The sequence below is a fragment of the Sceloporus occidentalis genome, unplaced genomic scaffold (genome assembly GCF_023333645.1).
Source record: "Sceloporus occidentalis isolate IW3139 unplaced genomic scaffold, rSceOcc1.0.p SCAF_3, whole genome shotgun sequence".
Classification (NCBI taxonomy): Eukaryota; Metazoa; Chordata; class Lepidosauria; order Squamata; family Phrynosomatidae; genus Sceloporus; species Sceloporus occidentalis.
The window spans coordinates 68,557,211-68,570,514 of NW_028316983.1; the positions used below are offsets into that span (position 1 = coordinate 68,557,211).

The following is a 13,304-nucleotide window of genomic DNA, read 5'->3' on the forward strand; positions in this document are numbered from 1 at the left end:
TCCTCTCCTCTCCTCCTCTCTCTGCCCTCTTCTCCTGAAAGGAAGGAAAGAGCCCCCTTTACGCAGCCAGGCTCCGAAGGGAAGGTGCCAGGCTGGCAAGGGACCCAGGAGGAGGAGGAGGAGGAAGAGAGAGGCTCCACAGAGGCCCCAGGCACCCTCCCTTTCCCCTGAACAAGGTAAGGCACTTTAGCTTTCTTTCATTCTGTCTCCAGAGCGAAGTCTTAGGTTGAGTCCGCATGGGTGCAATCACCCGTTTTGATACCGCTTCCAGGGCCGTGGCTCAAGGCTCTGGGATTTTGGCTGCCGCAACAAACGACCATTCCCAGAATCCCAGAGCCTTGAGCCACGGCCCTGGAAGCGGTATCAAAACGGGCGATTGCACCCATGCGGACGCTGCAAAGTTGCTAGGCGGGAAATGGAAACCAGGCTCTTTCTCCCCTCTTGAGAGGAAAAAGGTGGGCAAAAGAAAAGGGGGAGAAGGGGTCCAAGAGGAAGAACGAGAAGGAAGGCAAGAGAAATGGGGAAAGACCCCGACCCTTGGGAATACTAAGAAAACGAGGAAAGTCGGGAAAAGATGGAGATGAAGAGGAGGAATGGCTAAAGGGAAGTCTTGGAGAGGGAGGGAAAGAGGGAAAGGAGGGCTCCCCAAATCCTCCTTTCGGGAAACCTCATCCTCTGAAGTATGACCTTGAGGGTCTCATTGGGAGAGGAAGGAGAAAGCAAGGCCGCCTTCCTCAGGAAGAAGACAGGGAAGGAGGAAAGGGAGATCTCTCTCTCTCTCTCTCTCTCTCTCTCTCTCTCTCTCTCTCACTGGGCTCCTTTTGGCCCTGAGAGGGTCTTCCTTGAAGGGCATCGCTCTGGAGAGGAATAAACTGCTCCATTGGGATTGGCAAAGGAGGACGGTTGGGGTTTCCTCTTCCCTTTGGAGCCTCTCAGAAAATGATGGTGAGGCCATGGTGTTGTTGTTGTTGTTGTTGTGGGGCAGGCGGTTTTGCCCTTCATTTGGGATCCTTTACCTTTTTACCTTTATACAAATTCCACTTTGTATACAAATTCCCCCTTTTCTCCTCCTCCGAGGGGATCCTCAAGGGGATCTCAAGGATCCCCTTGGAGAAGAAGGAAAGCAGAATTTGTATCCAAAGTGGAATTTGTATAAAGGTAAAAGGTAAAGGCACCCTTCCCTTTAACCTATTTGCTAAAGGAGCAACTCATCCCAAGAGCTTTTTGGCCATGTGTCCTGGAAGCTATATCCAGGCCTTTTGCATTTATATATCCATATGCCTTTCAGTTGGAGAAGAAGCAGAGGTCAGGAATAATAGGATGGTGGTGTTCGAACTGAAGCATCAATGCCTTAAAAAGAGGTCATATCAACAGTAGATTCCTGACTCAGATTTTAAAAAATGAAGCAAAAACTGCTGTGTGTGTGTGAAATTCCATTAGCACTTCTATTTAAACCAGAATGAATGTAGGGCAAGGCATCTGGCTGCCTGGGGTGAAGGCAAGATGGCATCCTCACTCCCTTTCCATGTACCAAAGCCAACCAGGGTGGCAATTAGATACCCTTTCACTGCTGGTGGCAGCACAGCATCCTCCATAACACCCAATGGGGACATGTTAATGCAAAGCAGGCTGTGTGGCAAACACAACTCATTTCCCATTCACTCTATTCCTGTGTCTCACCTTCCAGCATTTGCTTGGGGTCACTGCCTCATGCTGTCTGAGGATAGTATAGACCCTGATCCATAATCCAAGGTTTATCTCAGGTAGACATGTAAGCAGTGGGTGTTTTGGTGCCCTTTATGGAATATTTAAATCAGGATGGTCAAAGAATAACTCTGGGGCCACAGGTAGCCCCTCTCCCCATAGAGTCTTCAGGAGTGGCCAATCTGCAGTAAAAGAAACCCCTGTGGAAGTTTCTCTACATCCAAATGTTTTGCTTTTGTTTTCCAGCATTTTTGACAGTTTGTGAGGTCTCAGGAGAGTCCCGGGACAGAAAAATTTCCCCCTAGACCCACTGCACTTGCCCACTCTGACTTAAGTGGTACCCACTGCATGTCAGACCTCTTGAGGCTGTTGGAACTTCTTCATATATTTTGCTTGTGTGAAGCTTTGATGAGGCCTCTTTCACTGCCACTCCACTTCTTGCAGATGGGCCCAAATAGTCTCTGCTGGACTAGCTGGTTTCTGTTGCTCTCAGTCTGCACCAATCTGTACCCTGAGAGTGTGGTGCAGAAATCCAGCCTTAGATGGATTTTCTCAATTTCTTCTACTGCCTGTAATATCAAATTACTCCTCCTTCATTCGTATTTTGTTGTTCTTGCCCATCAGAAACACACAGGCAAGAGTCCTGTAGGTAATCTCAGCTACAACAGACCTACTGAAGAGCCAGTGTGGCACAACAGTTTGAGTGTTAGACTCTGGGGATCAGGGTTCAATTCCCAGCTCAGCCATGAAACCCACTGGGTGACTTTGGGGAAGTCATGCGTTCTCAGTCCCAGGTGAAGGCAAGGGCAAGCCTCCTCTGAACAAATCTTGCCAAGAAAATCCCATGATAGGTTTGCCTTATGGTTGCTTAAGTTGGAAACAACTTGAAGGCACACCATAACAACAACAACAACAGCCACATTTAATCAATTTTCAATGGTGAGTTAACATCTCTATAAATTCTGTTGTGCTCTAGTTGAGACAACCAGTAGGACTCAGAAGGCATGATGCCACCAGTCATAACATGTTTGTTTCCTATAGTTTGCAGCAAAAGTGCTCTTCTTCATCAGAACAGGACTGGAGAAACCTAGGATTCTCCACATGGTGCTGAACTCTGATTCCCATCAGCCTAGCCAATTTGGGCAGTGGATGGTGCTATGATGAAATAAATAGTTTAGCAACATCTGTAGGGCCCAGGGTTTCCCACCTGTGACCTACAATCATCAAAGAATAAAGCCGGTTTGGCATACAGATATCATTACAAATGCCATTTAATTTCACTCCTGCACACCATTGTAAATTATTTGTGTTTTTTGGCTCTTGTTCTTTGCATACATATGAACTACGGATTATAAGGTAAGATGGAAATGTTTGATAGGGGGCTGTTTTATTGCATAGGCTATTTGGATCCTTGTAACATATCATCACCATCACCATCACCATCACCATCATCATTAATAGATAACATAGCCTTTTGAAGGACATCTCTATCCTTGATGTTCTCAAGTGTGCAATATACTGTAGTTTTCATGTGACTCAGGCTGCCTATCTGATAGTCAGTATGGATCATCAGACAGAGCACTGGATTTAGGAATTCAGGGATCTCATTCTGTAGTTTAGCCAAATAGATTTTCCAAGTGGCTTTGGACCAAACCAGAGTCTATTCCCCATATTGAAAACCAAAAGCTGAAGCCACCAAAGCTTTTCTTTGTGAGAATTAGGGAAGGGGTGGGTGGGAGGATGAGTTAGAAATGGCAAAGTACTTTTTGTACAGTGGTAAGTGCCTTGTACATTATTAATCTGCAGAATGCATTGCTGGTGGCCCCAGGGGTAGTGACAGTGGAGGTCCTGACATCATTTGGCAGAACTGCTTTTCCCCATCTGTCCCTCTCATCTTGTCCTTCCTCTCCACCACTACTAGTGACTCTAGGTCTCTGCATCTCCCTGCATGTGCCTTTCTTTCTCTTTTCACAGCAGAATCTCTTTTACATTTGCATTCTTTGGATATCATGACAGAAATCATCAATCTGAGAAGGAAAACTTTATGCATGCAGGGCAGAATGAGGAAATGATTATTCCTAGAAGTACATATGGGCAAGTGTTGTGTAGCTGTTGGAGAATTGGACTAGAACTCTAGGAGAACAAGATCTGAGTCCCCATGAGTCATGGGAACCCACTAGGTAACCTTGGGCAAGTCCTTGTCTTAGTGGATGGCAAACCTCCTCTTAAAAATGTGATGGGTCCCCATAACTCAGGGATAATTGTAAGACACATATCAACAACAATAGTAATACATATGTAAGAGATGGACAATAGTGGGTGCTTTGACAGCTTGTATCAGTCTCTTTCTTTTATAAAAAGGCTATTTTGCCCTCCTGAAAAATTGTGACTGCTGCCTCCTAATTTTGTTAGAATGCACAGCTATGTCCTCTGCATGCTTGTGGGAGCATAACTGACCATTTTAGGTTATTTGTTGTGATTGTGGGACTCTGGGAGTGTCTCTTAGGGTTTGATGGGCTATATGCACCCAGCAGGAACCAATATGGTATAGTGGTTTTAGGACTATGATACTAGAGACCAGTGCTCAAATCCCACCCCAGCTCCTCAACCATAGAAACACACTGGGTGACCTTGGGCAAGTCACTCTCATTCAGCATCAGAGGAAGGCAATGGCAAACCTCCTCTGAAGAAATCTTGCTGAAAAAAACATGATAGGTTTGTCTTAGGGTCGCCATAAGTCAGAAATAACTTGGAGGCACACAACAATGGACCCGGCAGGCCACACAATTCCCACCTGAGATATATGAAAATAAAAAGCAATAACAAATATTCTAAAATCTACAACAGTGCAATACCTTTATTAGAACCAATCAAAATGTCACAGAAGGGAGGTAGGGAAGAGAAAGAAAACTGATTTATTATTTAAGTCATGCATTATGCATTGGCCACACTCATAAGATCTAGAAAGAAGTTGCAAAGTTAGTTGGAGTAGACCAGCCTTTCCCAAGTGAGTGCCCTCCAGATGCATTTAGTGACAACCACCCTCCTCATCCCCATGCAATATAGGTAATGGTGGCAGTATTGATGGGAATTGTTATTACACACTTTTGAGGATGGCTTTCATTGGCTCCCCGAGTTTGCAAGTTTCACATTATACCAAGGGATACTGGGACAAATATGGCCAATGATTGATTCACCCATTATTTGAAAATACAAAATCCAGCCATTACCCAGATTTGCCTCAGATGGTAAGGAAAACACATAGCAAAGAACAAAAATAAAGGGGAATGTTGCCATTTTCATGTCAGACAATAAGAAAATTAATTTTGGATAGCATATTAGTTTTTTAAAAAGTAAATATGAGCCAAATGGAGTAGCATTACCTAGTGAATGGATTGTAACCCTAAAAATCTGTACATAATTTTAAGTGGTGGTGCTGTCTTCCTTCATGGGGCAATTCAGTTTTAACATTCAATCTCCTGCTGCTATTTTCCATAGGGAGGCTGGTCTTGTGTTTTTCTATCAGAATGCCAATTTGTCCTTTGGTTTTAAGTAGAAAAATATAATCTTGTGAGCATACACAACATTTAAAGGAGTCATATGACTAAAATCTTTCACTGCTGTCAAATATAGGGTCATATTGTTAGAACTGATGTTTCCTGCTATGATACCAAACAAGGAATAAACAAGGATGGTATCAGATGAATAGTCTTATTTACTCACTTTGGGGCTATTAATGTTTAAATGGAATGTTCTCTTCTCTCTCTCTCTCTCTCTCTCTCTCTCCCTTATAAAAGAAAACACAAGACTTTTATTAAAGCATTGGTGGTGGAGGGAATTAAAAGAGATTGGTTGGGATTCACTTAATTCCCTGACCTTTCTCACTGGACACCCTGATATGATTCTGTTAAACAGTTATTGACCACATAACAAGATACTGTATAATATTATACCTAGGAGGCTTGATTTCCTGCTCTATAAAAGCTTTAAAAAAAGACTACATTTATACTCACAACCCATGGAGTGGGTCATTATTATCTATATTTTACAGAATGAGCTGGGGCTGAGAGATTGTTATCAGCCCAAGATTGCCAGAGAATTTATGGTTAAACCAAGTTGGAATTCAGATCTCCAAGATGCAAGATTATGTGGGCACTGGCCCACATTCACCATCCTTATCATCAGGGGTGCCAAAACTACTTCCATGGTGCTAGATCTGATCCCTCTGGACTCCCAATATTAGGGTTGCCATAAGTCAGGACCTCCAAACTGGGACAAATGTAGGACAACATTTTCAAATGTAGGACACATTTTTAAAAATGGAGGACACGTGAAAAAATTGGATGGTTTTTTAAAAAAATGTTAATATAAATGCATGTTTCTTAGGCATGATCAAAATGGAGGACATTTTAGCACTATTCCTAGACAGATGGCAGAAATGTACTTCCCTTTCTGGCCAAACCACCCCCCTCCATTCCGTCATCATCACTATCATTTTAAAAACAAGGCAGACCTGTTAGCATTAAAAGCACCAAAAATACACAAAAAAGACACCTTGAGAAGGAAATAAACCTTTGGAAATGGGCACTCACCTCCTCCTCCTCCTCTTCTTCCTCTTACCTCCTCCTCCTCCTCCTCCTCCTCCTCCTCCCCTTCTTCCTCTTACTTCTTCCTCCTCCTCCTCCTCCTCCTCCCCTTCTTCCTCATACTTCCTCTTCATCCTTCTCCCCTTCTTCCTCTTACTTCTTCCTCCTCCTCCATCTCTTCTTCTTCCTCCTTGGTGCAAAGAAAGGGCGCTTTTCCTGCCCAGAGGCTCACTCCTCCTCCGAGGCTCTGAGGCTGGCCAATGGTGGGCTGGGGCTGGAAACAGCCCCGCCCCTGCCCTTCTGCCATTGGCCCACCAGCCAGCCTGAAGGGGACGAGCGCTCCATATGGCCCTGCGTGCACACGCGCAAGTGGGCCAAGCACGAGCTGGCGCCGGCCACAGCCCCGTGGAAGTGCTGCTGGTGGCGCGGCCGCACAGAGGAGGAGGAGGAGGAGCAAAAGGGGGGGAGGAAGAGGGTGGGCTGCGCGGCCGTGCAAAAAACAGGGAGGTGGGGAGGAGGAGGTGGGTGGCTGCTGCGGGAGCACGTGGAGGAGGAGGAGGAGGAGGAGCACTGCCCAGCCTGCAGTGGCCAAATCCAGGCCCCAACCCATGAATTGGTGGAACCAGACTGGGATCGGGCCGGTTCCGCCAAAACCGGGACAGTCCCGCCTGCAAGTGGGTTATGGCAACCCTACTCAATATGGCCATCTGGGGTTACTGAAAAGACCACTCTTCCTTCCATATGTTACCATCCCTCCTCCCCTTCCTTTATTTATGCCCTACCCTTTTACCAAACTGGGATTCAAAGTGGCTTATAAAATAGAGACAAGTACAAAAGATAGAGAAACAGACAGACAGATAAAACAATACCATCATTTTCTAGTTTAACAGCTTTTGTACAGGCTTTCCACCTTTCTAAAAGATTGAGCTTTTTCTTAAGGCTCAGTTACTGGTAGTAGATGCATAAGATAAAATATGCAGTATTCACTGTCCGATTAATGGAATATGGTCCCCGAGATCTTCTCTGAAATTGAATTTATAGGGCTGCAAGAAGTCCCCCCACCATTCTTTTAGATTGCTGGTGATGTCAAAGGGCTGTGAAAACTCTATACTTAAAATTCCCCAACACATTTTGCACCAATTTACCTAAAATTCTTCATGGAAAAATCCTCAATTATGTGATCTATATAAAGTAGCAAAGAAACAATTTTCAATGTAATTACTTATTCTGCATAATAGGCCTTGACACGGACAAGGTGCTGCAAACAGCACTGAACATCCCTATCCCACAATAATAATTTCTATTTATTTCTCTCCCCCAATTCTGAGAGTTCATTAAGACTCACCTTAAAACCTTTAAATTTTAAAGAATAGAAATAAAATCTGATATTTCTGAGATACTAAATTATGTGACAGTTACAATTCTTGCATTTGAGAGTTGCAGAATATACTTAGCTCGGCAATGTTCATTCATATTTGAACACTTAGTTCCAAAACACACTGCAGAAATGATTCTGTTTGAGACCGCTTTAACTGCCCTGGCTCAATTCTAGGGAATTATGGGAACTATAGTTTTGTGAGATATTTAGCTGTCTCTGTCAGAGAGCTCTGTTTCCACAATAAACTACAATTCCCAGGATTCTCTAGCACTGAGCCAGGGCAGTTAAAGCGATCTCAAATTGGATTATTCCTCAGTGTGCTTTGGACCACTCAGTGCATTTTTGTGCTGTTTATGTGTGCTTGTATCTGCACATGTGCATGTGCACTCATTAGCAGGAAGGAATATAAGATCCCATTACCCTCATCTGTTCCTCCAAGCAGGGACAAGGGATATGAGAGAGTCTGTTAACATTGTGCCTTTTAGCACACAGGCTGCATCTATTTTGACTCCCTCTTGTCCCCATCTACAGTGGACTGGACAGCTGTGCATTGTGGACTGTGAACTTGAGGTATCTAATATGGACTTAAGCCAATCAGTTCAGTAGGGCATGTAAAATGGACTTCCTATTGAATTGTGCAGGAAATAAATGAAACAAAAATATGCAGTTTCTTTTTTCTCCACTGTCTGTGTAAAATGTTTTTCAGTCTGACTGTATAGCAGGAGGATGGTGAACAAGTGGATTTCCAGTTGTTGCTGGAATTTAGTGCTCTTTGTCTCTTGGCATTACTTACTCTAGCTAGTGCTGCTTTGAGATGTAGTCTACCAACATCTCAAAGATCACGTGTTCCGCTTCTGCACAAGATGCTGCACTAAAAACATTTTTGAGGGTTGGGAGAAATTATCACTGCAGTAGCACAATATTGTGGTCTTTAGCATTCTGGTGGGATTGCAAGCTGACTCTGGTAGGTTGTGTTAGTTCAGCAACACAACTGCACAGTAGCACTTCCTTGTTGCATCTTATGCCATATATGAGCATTGCGCGAAGCAACTGACTGGTACATAGAAACACTGATTACTCCTTCCATTCCTATTCTGCCAGACTTGCAATGGTTTTGTTGTGCAAGGAGAATAACTTTATAGATAAAGCTACCCACATCACAGATCACCTTTTGAGTGGCATGGACTTGATACACAGTGGCTAACTCCAGCTAACTTCATATTATTGCTATACTTTTCTCTGACATCTCCCCACACACTGCTTTTGGTATATGTGGGTTTGAATAGACCTATTTATTTTCTATAGATACAGGTAAGAACACACGCACACAAAGACGAGCTTTAGTGTTATACTGGTTAAGAGCTGAGCTGAGGTTATTTCATGTGAGGTGGCAGAGAAAGAGAGAGAGAGAGATAGGGTGATACAGAAAAAGAGAAGGATCTGCAGATCTGGAGTGCTGCAAACTCCATCCAGCTGGGATGGAGTTTGATATATCTTTGTTTGGCTCTGGCTGCACCAGCAATAGGTTGCAGGTCCTATTGCTTTTCCCATCCCACCTCTGCCCATGTAATAACTTGGAAGTAGAATCTATGAAACATATTTTATTGCACTGCATTCTTTATAATAAGATCTGACAAGCCAAAATTATTAAGTAAGATAAATGGAAGATGAGACCTTTTTTAAAAAAATGTAAAACTTGTGCTGGAAATTAAATGCCTGCATGTCACTCTTGTAGGTGTCAAATTTCTCTCTGAAGCAGCTAGGATTAGAACTCACTATGTATAAAGGGATACTTAGAGCTGATGTAAATGGATTTAGCAACTTCCATGACTCTTGTATTATTGTGGACAATTTTATTTTGGGCAATTTGATGATATGTATAGTTTGACTGAATGTTTAAATTTTGGGCCTATGGACCATAATAAATTATGGCTGACTGGTTAAGGCAACTTCAGTATGAACTGAAATCTCAACTCTGCCATGAAGTCACAGAGTGGATTTTAGCCAAGATTCTCTATGGCTAAGATTTTGTTGGAACTCTGCCATTATAGATATTCATAGGGGCCCAGGAAGGAGGGATGAAGGAGGTCTGGGAGGTCAATAGGCACAATGGAAAGGGACACAAAGCAAGTATAATGGAAGGAGCATGACAGAGGGGATATGATGAAGTTATGCAGGAAATCCAGAAAAAAGATCAGAGCTTTCCTGATACATTCCTGGGCAATTAGAGGCTGTTTTGAGGGGGATTATGTCCCATGCTGTCTGGCTGCTTTTGTGCAGCCATTACAAGATAGCTTCTTGCAAAACACCCACCAAAGCATTTACACTATCTTATTCTTGGTTACTGGCATGAGTTAGTAAAGGCATTTGTTTCCCTGCCCAATTTCCTATCCCATCCATATATATTATGAGATTAATAAGATTGGTCTACCATATGTACTTCAGTTTAACAGCAGTGATTTGTTGACCTTAGAACTTGTGATTCTAGGCCCTCAGCTGTGTAGTCCAAAACTGCCAAATCATTTTGTGACATTTGGCCAGCCGGATCAAAAACACAGGCAGATAGCTGATAGTATACCCCTTGCAAAGCTTCATGGGAGGGGCATAACATGGAGAAAGATGATGCTTTGTGGAAGAATACAAAGGCAGCCCATCATGCTACAAGCAGGTAGTTGACAGCTGTAATATTGTTTTCATTACACCTTTACTTTAAATCAATGTCTGATTCGAAAAAGGTTGTGAAGATGTTGGTATTATTTTGGATTGAGTGATGGCAAAATGTGCACTAGTGATGGACTGCAAAAAATTCCTCCTTTTAAGAAAGAATCTTCTCTGTTGCTTTTCCACTTAAATTCATTAACTGAAGTTTAGTTTATGGCATTTTATGCATCTAACAAAAGGTAAATTATTCACATGCCCCTGTTAGTGATGTAGGTTATTCTGATTAACTCTGTAAACCCTGTTCACATTTTGAAAATTGGGGTCAGTGATGAATTAAAGAAATCAGTTTTGGTGGTGCATGGAGGAGAGACATAATGAGAGAGAGAAAGGAGATATAAGCCATATGATATACAACCAGCTGTGCCCATACTGCTGCATGAAGCTTATATGGTTTCAAAAGAAGAAAAGTACTTTTCTCCACTCATGGGTTTTGTTACAAATATCCATCTCTAGCAGGAGAGATCAGCACCAAGGACAGCATTTCCCTTTACATCAGTCTTGCACTCTTGTTACAATATGCAATGCTAGCACTAGCAGCAGGATAGGCACCAAGGGAAATGCTGTCCTTGGTGCTGATTTTTCTTGCTAGAGCTGCATTATTGTAGACGCGAATAGGAATTGTACGGTTCTCCTAGTGCTGTAGGATAACAACCCACATTATTCCTCTACATTGGCTATATTGCATAAGGCTGATGGTATTGCAGTCCAACAACATCTGTCAGACCATGGAATTCCCAGCACTGTTGTAGTAAGCCTTCAGCTGACATCCTATACCAGGGTTGTGTAGTGTAGTGCAGTTGTAGTGCAACCCTTGTGTTGAGTGGCAATATTGCATGACTGAATGTGTACAAAAGGGAACCCTGGAGGGGTACTACCACCATTTAATACAAATTTAATAGGGAGGGAGCAGATACGCATCAGTCAAGTATACACACCACATGTGCCACTACACTTCTGCAACCTTGAACTTAATAATAATAATAATAATAATAATAATAATATGCAGTTGCACATGGTATGAGAAAAAATGCAATCTGTCTTTCAGAGGAAAAGCCTGTACTCGAGACCTTGAATTGCTCAGCTTCATTTGTTACCTGACATATTTACCACAGCAAGGTGAAGTACTTCCTCCTCTAGATGTTTTGGACTACAACTCCCACATATCTTTACCACTGGTCATAGCAGGGCTGACTGGGTTTAAAAGCCAGAGATTCCCCACCTATGTTCTATAGGCTTTCTTTAGACTGAATAACCATCACTGTACTTATATGAGCATCAGAAATGATTGGAAGCTTAGTATAAAGTTACACTTTGCCCGTGTGTGTATATTACTGGAAGATTATAGTATTGGCTTGTAGTGTTGGAAACCAGCTGAGACAGTAACTGTGAGCTTCTGGAAAACCCAGTGAATTGCCTGTGGGTTGACAAGGATTCACAGGGGAATGGAAATGCTTAGCAATAAGATATTTAGGACTGTTTAGATTCTCCACCTCATTATTTCTTTCCTTTTGAAAACTCACAGTTCACCCATGCAGTTCCTACTTCTATTAGAAATGCTATTTTAAGCTGTCTGTTGCTAAGATACATTGTCAGGTCTATGGGCTTGCTGTTTCAGTAGTGTCTGAATATGATACAGCCAGTCAATTTAAGTAGTTTCCCAAATTAAAACGGAATTTACAGTTGGGTTTAGATTGGTTTAAAAAAATGTGCAATTCATTCTGTTCTCTGACAGTTTATGGTTGTCACTTCAATGATAAGTCACCTTCGGAAAATACATCCTTTGCGGTAAAATTGCACACAGCAGGGTAGGATTATAACAGCATCAGGAAGATGCTTTTGGAAGGAAATATTAAACAGCCAAAATGTTAATGAACATGAGTTCAACTCGATGTGGTAGCTACATAGAATCTCATTTTGGGAGAAAGTTGGGATATGAATCCAATAAATTAATAATAATAAAACAGATCCACCCTATTCATTTTTTTCAAATGTTGCCTTAAATTGTAACTATTCATTGAGCATTATACTTCCATATTACCATTTCAGTGATGAGGATGTGTTTCTACCTAGAGAGTTGACATTTTTTTTTCTCAAGTCACAGCACTCCAGGAAAATTAAGTTTCCACTTTGATAGAAGTACTCCTGCATTTAAAGTAAATAAATATAACTTTAAAAGAAAAGTAAGCTAAAACTGATTGTACAGTTTTATGGTTGATCAATTAAAATGAGTATTTACAGTTTAATCTTCATGCAACAGGATAAATAAATTTCTATCAAGTACATTGTGGGACATTTTCTGACCTTATTGAGGTTGACTATACTGTGGGTTTTCAATAGTGTTAGTATTGTGGTTAAGCTTAGTAGGAGTGTTAATTGTACATTTATTTTATTTCCTGATCCCACTAAAAATGTCAGCCCATTCACCTATCTTGAATAGGGCTAACCTACTTACAACTAGAGTATGTCGCTTCTGCTTCTCAGCATCAAATGACAAATGTTGTGGGACTTTTTTTGGCCAAATGTTGTGTTTCTTTCTTGGGGATGAAAACAAACAAACAAACAAACAAACAAACAACAGTTCCTCAAAGCAATGGGATATATATATATATATATATATATATATGGAAGATGTTTTGTTCCAGACCATTTTTGTATATAAGAAAAAACTATACATGGCAAGTGGCTAAGATTTGGGGGCATTGTTAATGATTCTTCAGGTGAAGAATGCCTGTACTGTAGAGCTAGTTCTCAGTGCACTCAATGGGACTAAAATGTACCAACCTGGCATATGAGGATTACATCCACAAGAAGGTGAGAACTGTATCGTTGAACAGCATAACCAATATTCATTCCTGAAAATGTAATTTGATTTCTTTTGTTCATATAAAGAATGGCAGGTTCTTTTTTATTGCTGA

At 41.9% G+C, this 13,304-nt stretch overlaps 1 protein-coding gene across 2 annotated transcripts in view; it reads left to right on the forward strand.

Annotated features, from left to right (window-relative positions):
* The window catches only part of SLC6A17 (solute carrier family 6 member 17), a 48,666-nt gene continuing 35,362 nt past the window's right edge, over positions 1-13,304 (forward strand). For both annotated transcript variants that reach the window (XM_089514873.1, XM_089514874.1), the window contains exon 1: positions 1-176. The gene's annotated coding sequence lies outside the window, so the exon portion shown is untranslated. The remainder of the gene's footprint in view (positions 177-13,304) is intronic.